We start from the raw sequence: 23,355 nt of genomic DNA, 5'->3' as shown, positions 1-23,355 counted from the left end.
CTCAAATAGCACCTAGGGTTTACCCACTCACAATCTCCAGAGCAGCGCTAGGAGGTTGGTTCTGTTTCACAGCCCATTTTACAGATGTGCAAAGTGAGGCACACTGAGACTCAAAGACACCCCACACACACATCATCCACAAGATGGTAGATTTGAGCTCTGAACCCATGTGGGAAGATTAATATTATTTAAGTGTCCACTGTCTTTATCCTATGTTTACCAATATCAATCTATGTATTAAATGCAATTCCAATCAGAATTCAAGTAGACTATTTTACAGAAATGGGTAAAGTAGTTTTGCAGTTTAAATGCAAATGGAAGGACCTAGAATAGTGAAAAAAACTTGACTTACGAGCATATTTTAAACAATATAACCTACATGGTTTCAAAAGTTAACAAAGTTATAGTAATCAAGATAGTATAACATTGCACAAAGACAAAAAGGGAACAACATAGTTCAGAACTATACCCATATATATAGTGAATTGATTTTCAACATTTCCAATGCACTCCAAAGGAAAAGAAAAATCTTTCTAACAATGGAAACAAAGAGGGGCCGGCACTGTGGTGCAGCGGATTAAAGCCCTGGCCTGAAGCACCGGCATCCAATATGGGTGCTGGTTCTAGTCCTGGCGGCTGCTCCTCTTCCGACCCAGCTCTCTGCTATGGCCTGGGAAGGCAGTGGAGGATGGCCCAAGTCCTTGGGCCCCCGCACCCACATGGGAGACCTGGAGGAGGCTCCTGGCCCCTGGCTCCTGGCTTTGGATCAGCGCAGCTCTGGCCATTGCGGCCATCTGGGGAGTGAACCAGCGGATGGAAGACCTCTCTCTCTGTCTTTACCTCTCTCTGTAACTCTGTCTTTCAAATAAATAAAAATACAATCTTAAAAAAAAAAAGGAAACAAAGGAGCTGCTTGTCTATGTACATAGTTGGTGGGGTGACACATCCAATACTCCAAAACTGAGCAGAAATCTTGAGACTAAAAAAAGGAAGAATAAAGTTCCATGAAAGTATAAAAGTATACTAAGGCAACTTACACACAGGATTCCAGAAGAGGGTAGTTGGTTGTCTAGACAGAGCTACAGCAAGGCTTATTTGATTATTCCACACAGAGCAGTAAAAGAGGAAAAGTTTTATACTTTTAAAAATCATACAGGAGCTGGGGGTTGGAAGTTGTGTTACAACATTGTTTTTCAATTCTTCAGGAATAGGGCTGTTAGGCATCTCACCGGCCTAGTGCACCTTATCAGAAAGGCTTTGGGTAGCCATTAAACTTTATGGCTGGAGAGTGGTGGCTGTTAGGCTGAAGGTGGCCAATTTCCTTCTGAAATAAAGACTCGATCTGGCTTTTCTATGGTTTACTCTTGCACACTGATATCATTGCTGAAAAAATTATCTGTGATTCCTCCCTCATGGCAGACTTGAAAGATAATTTGAATTGGCTCATATGCCTTGTACCATGAATATGTACCACCCATATCATATCACTCGTCAAAGATTTCTGCTTCCAGCCAAGATACAATTATGGGAACTAGGTTTAGCCTGCTGTCAGAAATAAGTAAAGAAAAAATCAGAGAAAATATATGAAACAATCAACTTCTAGACTTTGGATATGGAGCAATAAATGCCAGTGATGCCTGTGTAACCAGAAACAAGATGAATTGCGTGATTTCCCAAGTTTACTGCTTGAAGACAGGTGCTCCCAAGTCCTGATGCAAAGAAAGAAACCAAGTGGATTCTGGCGATCTTTCTGGGTTGAGGGAAAGGTCCAGGAAGGCCTAGGAAGCTAGCGTTCAAAGAACAGAACACTGGAGAGGGGAATAAAGAACAGAGAACTCTACAAACCTCAGGGGAACACTTTCGGCTTCTGCTGAGGAATAGGAAACTACCCAAGGGAACAGAACGGCCTGAAAGCATTGGAGGATGTAATACTTAGGGCTTGCAAACAGCTCAGAATATTTTATATTACCACCAGCTAGCATGAAAAGCTCTAAAATTCAAGGAGCACCAAGTAAAGTACTCAGAAGATCTTCCCTTAGGAAGGGGTAGAAACTGTCTTGCACCAAAAAATTTCTGTAAGCTGTGGAACAACTCCAAGTGACATAATATGCAAACATGTGCATTCTTTCATTATTTCTCTAATTTGATAGAAAATATAATGCCACAAAAGTTTAATGAACACAAAGCAGAAGGAATGTGAAGGACATAAGACACATCATAATCAACTTTCTTAAAGGGAGTGGGGCGGGTACTGTGGTGCAATAGGTTAAACCACTGAATTCCTACACAGTGCCTGGGATTCAGTCCCGCCCCTGCTTCTGATCCAGTTTCCTACTAACACACTCCCTGGAAGCAAGGATTAGCTCAGGTACTTGAATCCTACCACCCACTTGGGAGACCCGGATGGAGCTGCAGGCTCCTGGATTCAGCCTGGCCCAGCCCTAGCTGTTGTGGGCATTTGGGAAGTGAACCACTAGATGGAAAAAGAGATAACTATGCCAACAGTAATAAACCAGAAAGCCATATTTTTTACATTAGTTACAGAAAAAGTAGATTTTTGAACACAGACTATGACCAGGGATGAAGTAGATTATTTCTTAGTGAAGAACTCATTAAGAAGATATAATATTTCTAAATATTTATGGAACTAATAATAAATTCAAAATACAGGAAGCAAAGTAAAAAGACTCCAAAGAGAAATATACAAACTCATAATTAGATATGGAGATTTCATCACTTCTCCCTCCACAATTGAAGATACAGAAAACTCAGTAAAGAGTTTATTCAGTAAGTTTATTTTATAGAAGAAATCAGTAGGATACAGAAAATTTAAATAACATTTTCAATTTAACAGTCAACCAACTTGATGAAATTCACACCTACAGAACACTGAGGGGGTAAAAAAGGATTACAGAATACATCATCTTTTTTTCTCCACATGGAATATTAAACCAAGTTAGACCATATTTTGACCATAAAATAAGTCTCAATAAGTTCAAAATTGTCAGTAGAATTTTGATAAATAATGCAAAGATACCAGGAAAATCAACAAGTGTATAGAGGCAAAACAAACTTTGATTAACTCATGAGCAAAAGAAGAAATCAAACTAGAGATAAATATGTTGAACATAATGAAAATTAAAGCAGCATTTCAAAACATATGAAATGGGGGATGGCATTGTAATACAACAGGTTAAGCTGCCAGTATGTAGCATCCTCTATTGGAGTACTGGTTTGAGTCCTGGCTGTTCCACTTTTGATCCAGTGTCCTGCTAATGTACCTGGGAAGGCAGAGGAAAATGGCCCAAGTGCTTGGGCACCTGTACATGGGAGACCTGGATGAAGCTCCTTGCTCCTGGTTTTGACCTGGTCCACTCCTGCTATTGCAGCCATGTGGAGGAAAGAACCAGCAGATGAAAGATTTCTCTCACTTTCTCTGCCTTTCAAATTAATTAAATCTTTAATTAATTAAATATTTTAAAAAATACATGTGAGCCTCATACATCGAACAAGACCCAACAGAGCAAGGGTGACTCCAGCACCCACCACATGCAATGCATTATGCTTCAAGAGACAGTGAGAGCACCTAGCACATCCAGGCCCTAGGGCCCTAAAAGTAAGAGTGCCTGCTCCCTCAGACTGGGGGCTCATCCTCCTCATCACCACCATCTTTTGTCCAAACACTTGAAACGGTCTCTTTGACGCTGGAACCTGCAGCCCTGGGACTCAGTCAAGGTCTCCTTTTTCCCACTCAGTCTGTTCACTGAGGCTCAGAGCTGCCTGGGCACTAGGGACAATTTTGCAGCAGCATCTGAGCATACAATAGGGAGTGTGCAATGCTCTGGACAACAAGCACATTTGGGAGGGTAGGCATGCTGGGGACAGTTCACCTGCTGTGAACTGTGCACCTAGTTCACTCCCAACACCAGCCCAGAAAAGGGCCTGCAGTCCCAAGTTTCCTACCACACAACCCCAGACTCTGCCACCGACAGTAGCTGGGTTTTCTGTACTGCATCCATCCTTGGCATCACTCTGGGCTCTTGCCCCTCCCATAAATAACTGGCTGGGCTTTCCATGCCCTACCAGCATAGCACAACACTCACTCAGGGCTCTCACCCAGGATTTCTGTCTCTGCCTAGCCCAGAACCCAGTGCGCTCACTCAGAGATCTGGACTGGACTTTCCATAGCCCACCCAAACCAGCACAACACTTGCTTGCTGGGGACTCTGGTCCAGAGTTTCTGTGCCTGCCTCCCTGCCCATCCTGCCCCATGCCAGTGTAGGACATGAGGCTCCATCCCCTCCCAGGGAAGCTACTAGGTTTCTAAGTTCCTCCAAGGCTACTTTGCTGCTGCTCATAAGTAAAGATGAAATAAAGACTTTCCAAGACAAGTAAAAACTGAAGGCATTCATCAAAAACTAACCAGCCTTACAAGTGACACTTAAGGATGCACTCCATACAGAAACAAAGAAAGATAATCTTCATCATGGAAGAGTGTGAAAATAGAAAACCTACTAGAAAAGTAACAAGGATATTAAAATCAAACAAAATAGATTTTATAGGAAAATGGTAGGACAGAGTCATTACTTATCAATAATAACACTTGGATATGGGAGACTTTGATGGAGTTCCTGGCTCACGTCTTTAGAATTGCCTAGCCCTGGCTGTTGTGAACATTTGGGGAGTGAACCAGTGGATGGAAGATCCCTTTCTCTCTGCCACTCTACCTTTCAAATAAATAAATAAATATTTAACATTATACAGTTTAAAGCCTTAAACTTGATCTAGAGTGGAGAAGATGAAGCAGAAGAAAGAATATCTGATCTTAAAGACAGGTCTTTTGAAATATCTCAGTTGGCCAAAAGCACAAGAAGAAAATATTTAAAAGAATGAAAATAATGTTTGAGGTTTCTGGAATACCCTTAGATGAATAAATATTTGAGTTATAGGGGTCCCCAAAGGAATGGCAAAAAGGAGAAGCTTAGAAATCCTACTCAGTGAAATTATAGTAGAAAACTTCCCCAATTTAAAGAAAGATGTGGACATCCCAACACAAGAAGCTCACAGGCCCCAAATAGAAAGGATCAGAAAAGAATGTCACTACTACACATTATAGACAAACTTTCAAAAGTGCAACACAAAGAGAATTCTAAAATTTTCAAGAGGAAAGTGCCAGATCATTTTTAAAAGAACTCCCATTAGATTGACAGCAGATTTTTCAACAGAAACTTCAAAGCTGCCAACCCAGAACACTTTATGCAATTAAGTTCTCTTTCATAAAGATGAAACAAAGACTTTCCAAGACAAGTAAAAACTGAAGGCGTTCATCAAAAACTAACCAGCCTTACAAATGACACTTAAGGATGCACTCCATACAGAAACAAAGATAATCTTCATCATGGAAGAGTGTGAAAATAGAAAACCTACTAGAAAAATAACAAGGATATTAAAATCAAACAAAATAGATATTATAGGAAAAATGGTAGGACAGAGTCATTACTTATCAATAATAACTATAAATGTAAATGGAATAAATCCCCTAGTTATAAAAGGTACAGACTGGCTATGTGGGTTTCTAAAAAAAAGACACAACAACATGTTGCCCACAAGAAATGCACTTAACCAGTAAAGACACAATAAACTGAAAATGAAAGGATGGAAAAATATAAGCCACATACATGGTACTCAAAAATGAGCCAAAGTAGCTAAGCTAATAGAAAAAATAGAATTTAAGATAAAAACTGTTATAAGAGACAAAGAAAGTCATTATATGGCAATCAAGAGATTAATTCAACAAGATGATATAAACACCCAATGCTGGGCACCCAGTTTTATAAAGCAAATGTTAGTGGGTCTAAAGTGAGACATAAGCTCCAATTCAATAATACTGAAGAATTTTAACATCCCACTTTCATCAATGGACAGATAAACCAAATAAAAAATTAACAAAGAGATAAATGAGTTAATCTATATTATGGATCAAATGGACCTAACAGACATTTACAGAACATTCCATCCCAATGTGGTGTAGAATACACATTCTTTTCATCACTATATTCCATATATTTTCCATCAAATATTCCATATTTGATAGGATAGACCATCTAAGTAGGACATAAAACAAGTCTTAACACATTCAAAAAAACAAAAAGATAATTTATATTTTTCTAACTACAGTGGAATAAAGGTAGAAAATTAAAATAGAAGAAACTCTAGAAATTATGCAAATACTTGGAGACTGAATAACATGTTCCTGAATGAACAATTAGTCATTGAAAATATCAAAAGGAAAATGTTAAAGTTCCTTGAAATTAATGAAAATAGAAATATAACTTCTCAGTATGTATGGAATACAGAAAAAAGTGCTAGTAAGAAGAAGCTTTATAGCAATAAGTACTTACCTAAAAATAATGGAAAGGTATCAAATAAACAACCTAACAGTGCATCTCAAGAACCTAGAAAATAAGAACTAACCAAATCCAAAATTAGTAGAAGAAAAGAAATAATAAAAACTAGAGATGAAATAAAAAAATTTTTAAATAATACAAAAGATTAATTAAATAAAGAGTTGGTTTTTTGAAAAGGTAAACAAAATTGATATTGTTATCCAGACTATTCAAGAAAAAAGGAGAGAAGATTCCAATAAATAAAATCAAAGGTGAAAAGGGTCTTATTACAATTGATTCCACAGAAATACCAAGAATCATTAGTAATTATTATAATCAACCTGTGCCAACAAATTGGAAAACCTAGAAGAAATGGGTGAATTTCCAGGGGGGCATATAACTTACCAAAATTGAATTGTGAAGACTCAGAAAACCTGAGCAGACCAACAACTAATGATGAGATTGAATCTGCAATAAAGTCTCCCAACAAAGAGAAGTCCAGGACAGATGGCTTCACTGCTGAATTCTACCAAACTTTTAAGGAAGAACTAACACCAACTTTTCTCAAACTATTCCAAACAACTGAAAGGGAGGGAACCCCTCCAAATTCATTCACAAGTTCAGCTAAACCAGACAATAATACAACCACCACAACAAAGGAAAGCTATAAGAGACTATGACAAATATAGACTCTTCAACAAAATACTGGTGAATCTCATCCAACGATACCTCAAAAATATCGTATACCCTGGCCAAATAGTACTTATCCCAGGAATATATGAATGATTCAACAAAAGCAGATCAATAAATGTAGTACATCAAAAAACACCATGAAGAATAAAATTCACATGATTATTTCAATAGATGAGAGAAAAGCTTTTGATAAAATACAACATCCATTCATGGTAAAAACATTGAACTAATTGAGTATAGAAGGAACAGATCTGAATACAATAAGGCTATGTATAACAAGCCCACACTCAAACAACATATTCAATGGGAAAAAGCTGAAAGCATTCCCACTAAGACTTGAAATCTGACAAGCACATGCACTCTTGCCATTCTTATTCATTATAGTTCTAGCCAGAACTTTTAGGCAAGAAAAAGAAATAAAAAGCTTACAAATAGTAAGAGGAAGTCAAATTACCCGTGGTTGCAGATGACATGATTCTTTATATAGCAGAACCAAAAGCCCCCACTAACATACTAACAGAACTGGTAAGTGAATTCATCTAAGATGCAGGATACAAAATCAACACGCAAAAATTAGTATACACCAGCAATGATCTTGCTGAGAAAAAACGTAGAGGGGCAACCCCATTCACAATGGCTATAGAAAAGTTAAATATTTTTGGAAAAATTTAGCCAAGATTGCAAAATGCTTCTACAGTAAAAATTTGAAATATTAATGACGGAAATGAAAGAAAATGCCAAAAATAGGAAAAACGTTCCATGATTTTTATTGGAAAAATTAATATTATCAAAATATCTACATGACCTGAAATGATTTACAGATTCAATGCAATTTCAATCAAAAAATCCCAGTGACATCCTTCACAAAAATAGAAAAGACAATCTTAAAATTCACATGGAGGCATGTAAGACCCCAGATATGCAAAGCAATTGTGAACAATAAAAACAAAGCTAGAGGTATCACAATATCACATATATCACATATTTCAAATTATGCTACAGGGTTGTTATAATCAAAACAGTGTTGTACTAGCAAAAAAACAAAAACAAAAACAAAAAACAAAAAACCAGACTTATAGACCAATGGGACAGAATTCCACACATCTACAACTAACTTATCTTTGACAACAGTGCTAAAGACGTTCTCTGTAGAAAGGACAGACTCTTCAGAGGGCCGGCGCTGTGGCACAGTGGGTTAACGCCCTGGCCTGGAGTGCTGGTATCCCATATGGGCGCTGGTTCCAGTCCTGGTTGCTCCTCTTCCAATCCAGCTCTCTGCTGTGGCCTGGGAAAGCAGTAGAAGATGGTCCAAGTCCTTGGGCCCCTGCACCTGTGCAGGAGACCTGGAAGAAGCTCCTGGCTCCTGGCTTCAGATGAATGCAGCTCTGGCCACTGTGGCCAATTGAAGAGTGAACCAGCGGATGGAAGACCTTTCTCTTTCTCTCTCTCTCTTTCTCTCTCTCTCTCTCTCTTCCTCTCCTCCCTCTGTGTGTAATTCTGACTTTCAAATAAATCTTTAAAAAAAAAAAAAAAAAGACAGTCTCTTCAATACATGGTGTTGAGAAAACTGAATTTCCACAAGTAGAAGTTTGAAATAAGATTTTTACCTGATATGCAATTCAAAATGAATCAAAGGGACCAACGCCGTGGCTCACTTGGTTAATCCTCCGCCTGTGGCGCCGGCGTCCCATATGGGCACCGGGTTCTAGTCCCGGTTGCTCTTCTTCCAGTCCAGCTCTCTGCTGTGGCCCAGGAGTGCAGTGGGGATGGCCCAAGTGCTTGGGCCCCTGCACCTGCATGGAAGACCAGGAGAAGCACCTGGCTCCTGGCTTCGGAGTGGCACAGCGCCAGCTGTAGTGGCCATTTGGGGAGTGAACCAACGGAAGGAAGACCTTTCTCTCTGTTTCTCTCATCTATGACTCTACCTGTCAAATTAAAAAAAAAAAAAAAGAATCAAAGACTTGAGTGTAAGACCCGAATCTATGAAACTACTGGAGGGAAATACAGGAGAAATTCTACCAGACATTGGCATAAGCATACATTTTTGGACAAGAACCCAACAAATCAGATTGTATAAAGCTAAGAAGATTCTACACAGCAAAAAGCAATCAACAGAGTGAAAAGACAACAGACAGAATGGGAGAAAATATTTGCAAACATATATGGAAATTAAGAAATTCAACAACAACAAAATAGAAGTCCAGTTAAGAAATGGATAAGGGATCTTAATGGACAGTTATCAAAAGAAATACAAATACCCAACAGACACATGAAGAAATGCTCAATATCACTAGCCATCAGGGAAATGAAAATAAAAACCGCAATGTGGCATCATCTCACTCCAGTTAGAATGGCTATTATCAAAGAGCTAAAAAATAGCAAATGCTGGTGAGAATGTGGAGAAATGGGAAACCTAATACACTGTAGGGGGGAATACAAATAAGTACAGCCATTATGAAAAAATAGCATAGAGATTCCTCTAAAACTAAAAATATATAACACATATGACCCAGGTATCCCACTCCAGGGACCGCATTCAAAGGAAATAAAGTCAGCATATGAAAGAGGTAACCGGGGCTGGCATTGTAGCATGGAAGGTTAAGCCTCTACTTGCAAGGTCTGCATCCCATATTGGCGTCAGTTTGAGTCACTGCTGCTCCACTTCCAATCTGGCTTCCTGCTAAGCTCTTGGGAAAGCAGCAGAGGATGGCAACAACGTGGGAGACCCAGAAGAAGCTCCTGGCTTCAACCTGGCACAGCCCCAACCATTACAGCCATTTGGGAGAGTGAACCAGCAGATGGAAGACTCTCTCTCTCTCTCTCTCTCTCTCTCTCTCTCTCTAATTCTGCCATTCAAATGAATAAATCTCAAAAAAAAAAAAAAAAGAAAGAAGAAATAACTGCAGTCCCATGTTAATTGCAGCATTATTCACAATAGCAAAAATACACAATCAACCTCGACGTCCACCAATGGATGAATGGATAAAGGAAATGTGGTGCAGGGCCAGCTCTGTGGCACCATGGGTTAAGCCACCACCCGAAACACCAGCATCCCTGATGGATGCAGGTTTGAGTCATGGATGCTCCACTTCCGATCCAGCTCCCTGCTAATGACCTGGGAAAGCAGTGGAGGATGGCGCAAGTGTTTGGGCCCCTGCACTCATGTGAGAGACCTGGAAGAAGCTCCTGGCTCCTGGTTTGGCCTCGCTCCACCCCAGGCCATTGGGGCCATTTAGGGAATGAACCAGTGGGTGGAAGACCTCTCTGTGTCTCTGTCGCTGTCTCTGTCTCTCTCTGTCTCTCTTTCTGTTTCTGTCTCTGTAATTCTGACTTTCAAATAAGTAAATAAATCCTCAAAAAAAGGTGTGGTATGTACATAATGGAATACTACTCAGTCAAAAAAACATTTACAATAAAATGGATGGAACTTGAGATCACTATGTCAAGTGAAATAAGCCAGACACAGAAAGACAAACACCACATGTGTTGTCTCATATCTGGAAATTAATATATATACATACATTTAAACTTTACTATATATAGTTAGTGAAGAATAAAGTCATATATGTTCTTTATATATTTATAGTATTCATAGTGTGGGTGCCATATTATTTGGTATAAAGATATTTATAAATGTCTTCTCTGAACTATACCCCTTACTTAAAAATATATCATCCTTTCTCATTTTATGATCTTTGTCATAAATCTTACAACATGTCATATTAATATATCCAACCTGCTTTAAAATATAGTATAAATGTGTACATACATAAGCTTTTTTTTTTTTTTTTACAGGCAGAGTGGACAGTGAGAGAGAGAGACAGAGAGAAAGGTCTTCCTTTGCCGTTGGTTCACTCTCCAATGGCCTCTGCAGCTGGCGCACTGCGGCCAGCACACCGCGCTGATCCAAAGCCAGCAGCCAGGTGCTTCTCCTGGTCTCCCATGCGGGTGCAGGGCCCAAGCACTGGGCCATCCTCCACTGCACTCCCAGGCCACAGCAGAGAGCTGGACTGGAAGAGGAGCAACCAGGACAGAATCTGGCACCCCAACCCGGACTAGAACCCAGGGTGCTGGCACCGCAGGCAGAGGATTAGCCACGGCACCGGCTTATATATAATCTTTCCATATGAAATAAATATGGCAAAATATTAAAAATTGTTAAATCTCTGTATGGTCATTGAAACCTTTATTTGAAATATTCTAAAATAAAATGACAAAATATCAATTGTGTTTATACTGTCAATGAACAATGACTAAATAAAACTAAAAAATCTTACATTACTTAAAAATAGGAACTACTTATGGATAATTCTGACAAAAGGACATGCAAAAGTGCTACACAGGGCCGGCGCTGTAGCTTATTAGGTTAATCCTCCACCTGCAGCGCCGGCATCCCATATGGGCACTGGATTCTAGATCCGGTTGGGGCACCGGATTCTGTCCCAGTTGCTCCTCTTCCAGTCCAGCTCTCTGCTGTGGCCTGGGAGTACAGTGGAGGATGGCCCAAGTGCTTGGGCCCTGCACCCGCATGGGAGACCAGGAGGAAGCACCTGGCTCCTGGCTTCGGATTGGTGCAGAGCCAGCCATAGCAGCCATTTGGGGGGTGAACCAACGGAAGGAAGACATTTCTCTCTGTCTCTCTCACTGTCTAACTCTATCTGTAAAAAAAAAAAAAAAAAAAAAAAGACTGCACAAGAACAATACTTTAAAAAAAAAAAAGCACTACACAGATAATTGCAAAATACTGCTTAGAAAAAAAGTAAAAGTCTAAATACATGGAAATATGAAAGATCTTCAAAAATTTCATGGGAAATGCATATTTTGAAAACACTATGTATAAATTTGCACTAAAATAAGTATCTTTTAAATTCCCTTTTTTCACAAATTTTTGACATACCCTCGTACTAGCAAATCAGAAGACTCAATAATGTTCAAGTGTCAGTTCTTCCCAGATTTATCAACACGTTCAATGTAATTCTAATGAAAATACTGGTATCTCTTTTTGAAGAGATTGGCAATTGGCTACTAAAATTCACTGAGAAATGGAAAGGACCTGCAATAGCTAAAACAACTTTGGAAAAAAAAAAAAAAAAAAAAAAAAAAAAAAAAAAAAAACAGAAAAGGCAGAAGTATATACACAAGTACGATCCCAGGAGAGCAAATGATGTCTTGGAAAGAAAGTCAGTTCATGGCCGGCGCCGCGGCTCACTAGGCTAATCCTCCACCTTGCGGCGCCAGCACACCGGGTTCTAGTCCCGGTTGGGGCAATGGATTCTGTCCCAGTTGCCCCTCTTCCAGTCCAGCTCTCTGCTGTGGCCCAGGAGTGCAGTGGAGGATGGCCCAGGTGCTTGGGCCCTGCACCCGCATGGGAGACCAGGAGGAAGCACCTGGCTCCTGGCTGCGGATCGGTGCAGCGCGCCGGCCATAGCGGCCAATTGGGGGTGAACCAACAGAAGGAAGACCTTTCTCTCTCTCTCTCTCTCTCTCTCTCTCTCTCTCTCTCACTGTCTAACTCTGCCTGTCAAAAAAAAAAAAAAAAAAAAAAAGAAAGAAAGAAAAAGAAAAAGTCAGTTCACAACTGTTGGGCACAGTCTCCCCGAAACGGCGCAAATATCACTCACAGGGCACATATGGGTAGTGCCTCCAACGTGATATCCCAGGCACTGATACCCCTTAAAGTTCCCAGTTCAGTTCATTTTTAAATTATTATTTATTTATTTTTTTGACAGGCAGAGTGGACAGTGAGAGAGAGAGACAGAGAGAAAGGTCTTCCTTTACCATTGGTTCACCCTCCAATGGCCGCTGGCGCACCGCGCTGATCCGAAGCCAGGAGCCAGGTGCTTCTCCTGGTCTCCCATGCGGGTGCAGGGCCCAAGCACCTGGGCCATCCTCCACTGCACTCCCGGGCCACAGCAGAGAGCTGGCCTGGAAGAGGGGCAACCAGGACAGAATCCGGCGCCCCGACTAGAACCCGGTGTGCGGGTGCCGCAAGGCGGAGGATTAGCCTAGCTAGCCGCGGCGCCGGCCCCCAGTTCAGTTCAAATAATTGACAAACCTTGTTTTTGGAGGGACCACACAAAGGCCGTCAGTCCAATCTGTTCTGTCTGCATCAATGGCTAACTGGCACTCACCTACCCCAGGACAGCTATGGAACTGGCTGTGGGAAAGACAGCCAGGATGCTGACTAAGTGTTCCCATGGGTAGTGAAGAAGTTGAGGCCATTTGCTGCCATTTCTGATAGACTTCTCAGTAAGAATAAGAGAATAGCAATCAAACTGTAATCAAAGCCACCTGTCAGCTAACAGACCCATCAATCAACGAAATTCAAGGAACTCCAGCAGTTTAGAATGCATTTTCCTTTGTGAAGAAAATACCAGCAGCAGTTGTAAAAGACAAGAGAATATTCATATCCCTGCATCCCTCTGTACCTCGCAGTGTCTAAGGAATTTCCTTCCCAGATGCTTAAGGTATTTTTTCTCTCTCCACTGCCACAAAATTAATGTGTTGCATTCCAATATCTACAACCTCTTTCCAATAATCCTTTCCTCTCACTCGAATATTTCATCCAGAGGATCACGCAGGAGCACCATGGACAAGGAGGGTTTTATAGAACTTATAAAGACCCAGTATGTCTGTCACTTCTGGCTTTGTGGGTCAGTGGGACTGTAGACCCAAGGCAGGACACTAAGCATCTGAATACCAGACAGTGCTTCGTCTATGAGTTCCTGTGGGAGTTCCTCTGTCTCGGAGAACTCGCTGAGATGGCCACATGCCCTTAAAGCAGCCAGCACACACTCTAAAAAAGGGGGAATGGAGCAGACGTTTGGCACAGCAGTGAGTACACCACTTGGGATATTGTATACCACAACAGAGGGCCTGGGTTCCAGCCCGGGCTCCAGTTCTGACTCCAGATTCCTGACAATGTGCACGCTTGGAGGCAGCAGGTGATGGCCCCAGCACTTGGGTCCCTGCCCCCGATGTGGGAGATGTGGATTTGGGTCCATGCTCCTAGTCTGGCCTGCCCAGACCCAGATGTTGAAGACTTTTGGAAACAAATCAGCAGATGGCAGATTCCCTCTCTCTCTCTCTCTCTCCCTCTCTCTCTCTCTCCCCCTTCCTCTTTCCCTCCCTCCCAATTAAACTTTTTTAAATTGAAATAAACTTGGAGACTTTTTACTTCCATCTTTGCAAGGATGGAAGAGTGGCTAGACGGAAATCAGGAGGAGTTGAGATACAAGAAGACCATGCTGTTGCTATTCTTTCTAGAACACGGTGTGCCCCCCCATCCCCCAAGCTAATCTATCAAAGTTCGAAGATGTGCGTGATTTCTGCCCATATTAGCCCCGAATTTCTCTCCTTTTGCACTTAGATGCATGTTTCTGTCCCGGTTATCTGAAAAGGATTAGAACTTTTATCCAATCCGGGACAAATCTAGTACTAAGGGTTACAGTGGGGTGGGAATGAGGCTCACCACCAGATTCACTTTCCTGCCCCCACCCTGCTATGTTTTAAACCTACTTTGCAACACCCAGCCTGCGGCTATCTCCCTTGTTCCGCCTCAGTAACAAAGAATAAAGTAGGGGCTCACTTATTGCTTAACTCACTACAGTTCAAACACGGCTGTGACTACATCCCAAACAATTCCCTCGAACCATGCTTATTGGACTTGGGGACTCCTGCTTTTCCTATTCCAGAAAGCCATAGCTTGTCAGTATTCCATCTTCATCACCAAAACTGCAAGAGCCATAAGGCATCTACTAAGAAACGAGTTAGTGTAGCACAAATTCTTATATGTTGCAAGATACGAGACCTCTGTGCCACAGATAGAAGACATTTTAGTAAACACATTGACAGTAGCATTCTGAGTAAAAATGCATGTTCTTGTTCCTCAAGCCCAAATTCCCATAGGGTACACTCCAACAGCTCCATAATATGTTCATACATGGACCAACATGTAAAACCTGTATCTCCAAAGCTTCTAGAACAAAACAGGGAATCACCTGAGTTACCTCACCAACCATCAAGGTCAGCCTAGTCCAGGAAGTCTGATCCACAGAAAGTCTATGGTGCGGCTGGCACTGAGGTGCAGTGAGATAAGCCACTACTTGTGATACCTGCATCCCGGTATCAGGGTGCCAGTTCAAGTCCTGGCTATTCCACTTGCAATCCAGCTTCCTGCTAATGCACCTGGGAAGGCAGCAAAGACGATCCAAACATCTGGGCTTCTGCAGCCCATGTAGGCGATCAGGATGGAGTTTCTGTCTCCTGGTTTCAGTCTAGCTCACACCTGGCTATTGTGGCCATTTAGGGGTGAACCAGTCAATAGAAGATAGCTTGATCTCTCTCTCTCTCTCTCTCTCTCTCTCTCCCTGCTTTTAAAATATGTAAATAAACATTTTTCAAAATTTTATCTTTTTAATTTATTTATTTGAAAGGCAGAGTGATAGAAAGGGAGAGACAAAGAGAAAGAGACATCTTACATCCCCTGGTTTACCCCCTAAATGGACATAACAGCCAGAGCTGGGACAGACCAAAGCAGGAGCTTGGAACTCTATCTGAATCTCCCATGTGACTGGCAGGGGCCCAAGTGCTTTGGCTATCTTCCACTGCCTTCCCAGGCACATTAGCTGCAATGGACGGGGGGTGGAACAACCAGGACTGGAACTGGTGTTCTGATATGGGATGCTGGTGTTGGAAGAAAAGAAATGCTTAACCTGCTGTACCCCAATACCGGCCCCAATAAATAAATCTTTAAAAATAAAAGAAACAATTTAGTCTATAGTGAGACAAAATAAGAATCTAGTGATTGGTGAATAAATGATTTAAGGTCATATGATGACCATTTAGAGTATAAATTATATTTCTATCTCAGTACACAAAGTTCTAAGTAAATTATAATATCAAAATCTAAAAACGATAAAGTAGTAGAAGGAGTAATACATTTTTTATAAACTTGGAATGAGAATTACTTTGCTAAATAACACTCAGTGCTGAAAAGCCATCAAGAAAAGATGGAGATATCTGAGTGCACGGTAGCATAAAAAATTAAGACAAATAAAAGATATGTTTGCAGAACATGTAACTGCCAAAATACATAGAGCTAAAAAGACAACTCAGTGGAAAAATCAGTAATCAACAATTCATAGATGAAACTCAAGCAGACAACAAACATGTTCAATTTCTCTAGAAGCTGTAAAAACAAATTAAAACCAGAGCAGCGTTTCATTTCATACCTATCAAACTGACAAAAGTTTAAAACTTGGACAAATTCCAGTGTCAATAAGGATTTAGGAAAAGGATCACTTACGCATTGTTCATGAGAGAGCCAATTGACCAAACCCTTTTGGAAAGCAATTTAATGGTACCTTACAAAGTCAAAATTGGATGTATTCTTTGACATAATAATTTTTTGTGTGTCCATCAATCTGATTAAGGAAAATTCCTTCAACCAATTAAATTCAGTAGAGTTTATTTGAGCAAAGGAAAACAATAACAAATGACTTGCAAATCAGGCAAGTTCCCAGAACCAGAACATGTTCTAAGACTTCTAACTAACTATGTGATAGACAGTATTGGAAAACAGGAGAGAGACAGGGAAAACAACTTAATTGGCTATGGCTTAGTCGAGCTTAGTTAATTGGCCCCAGGGCCACTGAAACCAATGAAACTTCAGTTTCTATGATTACAGTCCATACTGGTTTGGTCAGCTGGGGCCAGGTAGGTGCCCATTCCAAACCCATGGCCTCCCAGAAATTTTATTTAACAACTGCCCCCTTTTGATCAAGCTCTCACCAATGGATAGTTTAACCAAAACTTGGGGGATCAGTGCCGTTCTGTATTACCACCAAGCTGTGTTTCCAGTACTGATGCATCGTCCACAGAATATGGTATCCTTATAATTATGCATTTCTTTAAGTTATCATTCCAGTCAAGGAGAGACCACTTAGCATTTAGCAGGTTGCTACACATGAACGTTTGAGACTTTGAGAGAATACATTGCACCACAGAGAGTGCTGTGACAGCCATTAGGAAGACAAAACCAAGATTTTGGAGCATGGTAGGAGCCCCATGAACCAAATTGAGCAAAACTGAATAATCAAAGAATGAGGCAGATATTTATCACACAAATTACTAAAATCACAAATGAAAACAGTGATATCACTACACATGGAGTACTTCAAAATTTCTTGGAAAATACATATTATTAAAAAAACTATGCATGGACTTCAAAAATTTTTATCCCAAAATAAACATTTCTTAATTCTCTTTTTTTCACAAACTTTTTGAAGCATGCTCATATTGTAGGGAAAATTTTAAAAATTATAAAGGAATTGTGTAGTTGTCTTTATGTCTATAAACTCAACAGTTTAGATGAAATAATAATTTCTTGAAAAACACAAACTACCAAAGCTCACCCAAGAGGAATACTTTTAAAAAGAAATAGCATAAATTCTCCACAAACTCACCCAGAAATCTTGGAAAGAATACATCCAACACATTCCTCAGCCTGCAATGCTATTTTACCAAAACCAGAAAAAAGATATTATAATAAAAGAAAGTTACAGATCAATATATCTCATGAATATATGTGAAAATTCTGAAAAAAAAACTTCAGTAAATTAAATTAAAATAAATTAACAGCATATTAAAAGGATCATCATAAACAAATGGGGTTTATCCTGGTAATAGGAGGTTGGTTTAACATTCAAAAATCAGTTAATGTAATTCACCACACTACAATCAAAGATCAATGGAACAGAGCACAGAGTATAAAAATGAACTCACATGAACCGCTTTTACAAAAGCAATTCGATGGAGAAAAATATTTTTTAAAATAAATTGTGCTATAAAACTGGATATGCCCAGCTCCCTGCTAAAGTGTCTGGGAAAGCAGCCAAAAATGGCCCAAGTCCTTGGGTCCCTGCACCCATGTGGAAGACCAGGAAGAAGTTCTAGGCTCCTGGTTTTGTTCTGGCACAGACCCTGCCATTGGGGCCATTTGGAGAGTGAACCAGAGGATGGAAAATATCTGTTTCTCTGTCTCTGTCTCTCTCTCTTTGTAATTCTGCTTTTCAAATAAATAATATATATATAAAAGATTTATTTATTTATTTGAAAGGCAGAGTTAGAGAGAGGCAGAGAGAGAGAGAGAGAGAGAGAAAGAGAGGTCTTCCATCCAATGGTTCACTCCCCAGTTGGCCGCAACGGCTGGAGCTGCGCCAGTTCGAAGCCAGGAGCCGGGAGCCTCTTCCGGGTCTCCCACACGGGTACAGGGGCCCAAGGACTTGGGCCATCTTCCACTGCTTTCCCAGGCTACACCAGAGAGCTAGATTGGAGGTAGAGCAGCTGGGATAGGAATTGGCGCCCCTATGGGATGTTGGCACCACAGGCGGTATCTGCTATGGCACAGCGCTGGCCCAAAAAATATATTTGAAAAAATAAAAATTGTATATGCATATGGAAACAAAATAATCTTTGATCCATACCTCTATCATACAAGATAATAATTCCAAGTGGTTTCAAGAACTAAATCTACAACTTAAAACTATAAATTCCTCCACTTTCATATGGAGGAATATCTATGTAACCTTGAGTTAGACAAAAATCTCTTTGATACTATACCATAAGCATGATCCAAAAAAAAAAAATGATAAATTATATTTTATCAAAATCAAAATTTGCTGCTTTTGGATGTATATTATATTTTTTTAATGAAAAGAGCCTCAGATGGAAAGCAAATATTTCCAAATCACGTATCTGATAAATGATTTGTGTTCATTGTATATAAAAACTCTCAAAACTCAATAATGAAAACAAGCAATCCACCAAAAAGTGAGCCAAAGATTTGCAGAATCTTTTGTAGATATCTGGATAACAAGTAAGCACTTGCTCAACCTCATAGATCATGAAGGAAATACAAATTAAGACCACAGTGAGATCCTATCTGAAACTGAAAGCTGACCACACTGAGGGTGGCTTCCGAAAGATCTGGAACATTCATATATTTCCAGAGGAGACGTAAAGTGGCTTAACCAGTACAGGGCAGTTTCTTAAAAAGTTAAATATGCATAGCATCTGATCCAGCCATCCCACTCCTGGGTATATATCCAAGAGAAATGCAAGCATATGTCCACGCAGAGACTTCCCATGAATATTCATAGTAATTTTATTTCTAAATGCTGTGTGAAACAAGTCAGACTAAAGATAGCATATACTGTATGATTCTTTTTCTATAAAATTCTATAAAATGTAAACTAATTTGCAATTACAGAAAGCAGGGGAGGGTTGCTTTGTATACAGGAGGAAACAGGAGGAGAGAAAGAGGGCTATTCCAATAGAGCACAGGAAACTTTTTAGGTGATTGATGTGTGTGTGTGTGTGTGTGTGTACCAAAACTTACAAATTATATATTTTATGGCAACTGAATAAATATCAATTATATACCAATAAAGATTTTTTTTTATTTATTTGACAGATAGAGTTAGACAGTGAGAGAGAGAGACAGAGAGAAATATCTTCCTTTCGTTGGTTCACCCCACAAATGGCCACTACAGCCGGAGCTACACCAGTCTGCAGCCAGGAGCCAGGTGCTTCCTCCTGGTCTCCCATGCGGGTGCAGGGGCCCAAGCACTTGGGCCATCCTCCACTGCCTTTCTGGGCCACAGCAGAGAGCTGGCCTGCAAGAGGAGCAACCGGGACTAGAACCTGGCACCCATATGGGATGCCAGCGCTACAGGCGAAGGATTAACCAAGTGAGCCACAGCGCCAGTCCCAAAGATGTTTTTAAAAACAAGAAAATTTCCCCAAGACTTAAACCATCATCTGCTGCCTCCCAGGATGCACCAGCAGGAAGCCAGCTCAGAAGCAGAGAAGCTGGGACTTGAACTAGCAGCTTGATATGGAATGTGGGCATCGCAAGCAGTGACTTAACCCACCCACTATACCTCAGTGCCTGCCGTTAACTTACTGTTTAATTATGTTTTCTGCTTTTTAAAGTACCTCTGCATTAAAAAAAAAAAAAAAAGAAAATTTCAGTGAACCAACGGCAAAAGGAAGACCTTTCTCTCTGTCTCTCTCTCTCACTCTCCACTCTGCCTGTCAAAAAAAAAAGGAAGGAAGGAAGGAAGGAAGGAAGGAAGGAAGGAAGGAAGGAAGGAAGAAAGAAAGAAAGAAAGAAAGAAAGAAAGAAAGAAAGAAAGAAAGAAAGAAAGAAAATCTCTAGTCCCCAGGCATAATTAAATAAAATATTCTTAACAAAAAAGTTTTGGAACTGGGGCGGGCACTTGACACATCCCATATCCGAGTACCTGTCTGAGTTATGGCTCTGCCTCCAGCTGCAACTTCCTGTTAATGTACATCCGGGAAGGCAGCAGATGATGCATCAAGTAGGTGAGTCTCTGCCACCCATCGGTGAGACCTGGATTGAATTACTGGCTCCTGGTTTCAGCCTGACTCAGCCCCAGCTGCTGAGGGCAACTGGTGAATGAACCAGTGGATGGAAGATCTCTGTCTGCCTGTCTGTATCGCCTTGTCTCTTTGGCTTCCCACTCAATTTATTATTTATTTGAAAGGCGGAGTTACAGAGAGAGAGGGAAAGACAGAGGAGAGAGATTATCCATCTGCTAGTTCACTCTCCAAGTAGCCAGAACAGCCATAGCTGGGTCAGGCCAAAGCCAGGAGCCAGAACTCTATCAGGGTCTCCCAAGTGTGTGACTGGGGCCCAACCACTTGGGCCATCATCCGCTGCTTTCCCAGGTGCATTAGCAGGGAGCTGGATTGGAAGCAGAGCAGCCAGAACTCCAGCTGGTGGTCATGAGGAATGCTGGCGTCACAGGAGGCAGCTCAACCCACTGAGCCACAAGGCTGGACCTTATTTGAGTTGCTTTTGAAGAATAACAACAACAACAAATAGTAAGAGTCTTTGCCCTTGTCATAGACCACAACCAACATGTTTACAGGGCAGCATATATCAAGAGTATTAAACATATGCACTGCTAATACTTTGCGTTAGAATTAACTTTAAGATACATACACACACACACTCCTATGTAATGCATTCCTCCACAGAAGAGAAAATCACAAGGGCTAATATTCCTAGCCCTTGTATTATATATATATATATGCAAAATATATATAAATAAATATTTATAATATAAATATATATTTAGATTGTATATAATATTGTAGAGGAACCCACTAGAGTTCTTTTTAAGGTAAGAGCTTGTCTCTGCATTAAAATACTGATCTACAAAGAAAGCAATTTGCAAACATTTCATGAGTCTCTCTCTTGAATAAATTGAAATATACTTCCTTGTCAATAGGGGCTCACCATACAGAGCGGTGCCTCTCATGGGGGAAAGGCCTGAAAGGGGCAAATGTTAGCTGCATTTGAAAAGCTATGGAGGGTCAGCACTGTGGCGTGGTAGTAAAGCCGCTGCCTGCAGTGTTGGCATCCCATATGGGGCCAGTTTGAGTCCCGGATGCTCCACTTACGATCCAGCTCTCTGCTATGGCCTGGGAAAGCAGTAGAGGATAGCCCAAGTCCTTGGGCCCCTGCACCCACATGGGAGACCCAGAAGAAGCTCCTGGCTCCTGGCTTAGGATTGGCGCAGCTCCTGCCGTCATGGCTAGTTGGGGGAGTGAACTAACAGATGGAAGACCTCTCTCTCTCTCTCTCTCTCTCTCTCTCTCTCTCTTTCTCACTGCCTCTCCTTCTCTCTGTGTGTAACTCTGGCTTTCAAATAAATAAATCTTTAAAAAGAAATAAAGAAAGGCTATGGAAGCGATGGAGTGGTAGACAGGGGCTTGGGTAAACTATCCAGGAGGAGGGAAGCACCTGAAACCCAAGAGAATAAAGAGATAATGCAGAGTGGAGATGAAGCGCAAAGCCAGGCTTTAACATCATCAGCAAAAAAAATTAATAAATCCATGGTGAGAACTGGCAAACGTCACTCAGGGAAGCTGCGATACGAGCATTGGGTGTATTCCCAGCAGCCAATCCCATTTGGAGAATTCCCCACAGCAGACCATACCCCCACTGTACCCTAGCATCTCCCCTTTACCCTATACTCTCTCCCCTGGCCCCCCCTACTCCCATCCCCATTCAACCCCTAGGGCATTTCCTCCCCACACAGAGAAAAGAAAGATGTCCAACAGAGACCAACGGGTGAGGAATAGTGGCACCATATTGGATCTGAGAGCTATTTTCTACTAACCTCCAGCTCTGCCTTCTGCCAGCTTCCAGGGCCAGCACTGGGAAGTGGGCCTTGGAGGAGATCCAAATCGCCACATTCGGAAGAGGCCAGGGACTCTGGGAGTCTGCACGGAGAGGAAGAACAGAAAACAAGGCTCAGGGCGGAGTCACAGGAGCGTGAGAGAGGAGGCGAGCACTCCACGTGGAAACTGCTCAGGGATTCTCAGAATCAACAGGTAGCCTGCGTTTTCTACCGAGAAGAGCCTGGAGGGAGAGCTCTGGCTGATGGAGGGCTGTGAATCATCCCCTCGGTACATATACCAAAACGAGACCATGGGAAGCACAGCATTAGTGACTAAATGCTGCTTTCGAAGCACATAGTTTACTTTTGGCAGTTTCCTGATAATAATATGCAATGAACAGAGGCATCCTCATCTTTCAGCACAAGGAGATATGTAACGTGAAAGGAGATCTAGGAATTTGGCAAGCACATCTTAGAAAGTTAATCTCTAGACGTCTACCCGACGCGAGTCTTGACACAGGCTCAACACGGATGAACCTTAGGACATAAAGCTGCATAAAATCAGGCAGTGGCAAGAAAAGACAGACTCAGATTCCATGTCCACGAGGTCCCTCGAGGAGTCAAATTCCTAGAAACAGACAGCGGGGAGCCGGTTGCCAGGGGCTGCAGAGGGGAAACTGGGAGAAGAGTTGATGGTGTAGAGTTTCAGTTATGCAAGATGGGAAAAATCCGGAGATTTTTGCCAAGCAATGTGAATATAATTAACAGTACTCAACTACACTCTTAAAAATGATTAAGATGGCACATTGTATATTATGCAGAGTTGACCACAATTGCAATTTTTCTCAACTAGGGGTGAGAAAGTAAGTTCACCAAGTAAAAAAGACTCTGAAAATCAGTTAAACAAGGACTGAATCAATCTTTTTTTTTTTTTTTTTTTTTTTTTTTTTTTGACATGCAGAGTTAGACAGTGAGAGAGAGAGACAGAGAGAAAGGTCTTCCTTCTATTGGTTCAGCCCCCAAATGACTGTTACCGCTGGTGTGCTGCGCGGATCCGCAGC

The 23,355-nt window shown here is 41.1% G+C and overlaps 1 long non-coding RNA gene across 1 annotated transcript; it reads right to left on the bottom strand.

The window, feature by feature from the left end:
- Positions 1-2,774: 2,774 nt before the first annotated feature.
- On the bottom strand, positions 2,775-22,923 carry LOC138845046 (uncharacterized). The gene is made up of 4 exons (XR_011381733.1): positions 22,794-22,923; positions 22,295-22,397; positions 8,687-9,004; positions 2,775-8,593 (listed from the first exon to the last, which is right to left on the bottom strand). It is a non-coding gene; the product is annotated as an uncharacterized lncRNA (long non-coding RNA).
- Between the last annotated feature and the right edge of the window lie 432 nt (positions 22,924-23,355).

The sequence above is a fragment of the Oryctolagus cuniculus genome, chromosome 13 (genome assembly GCF_964237555.1).
Source record: "Oryctolagus cuniculus chromosome 13, mOryCun1.1, whole genome shotgun sequence".
NCBI lineage: Eukaryota > Metazoa > Chordata > Mammalia > Lagomorpha > Leporidae > Oryctolagus > Oryctolagus cuniculus.
This window is presented reverse-complemented; position numbering and strand designations above follow the sequence as displayed.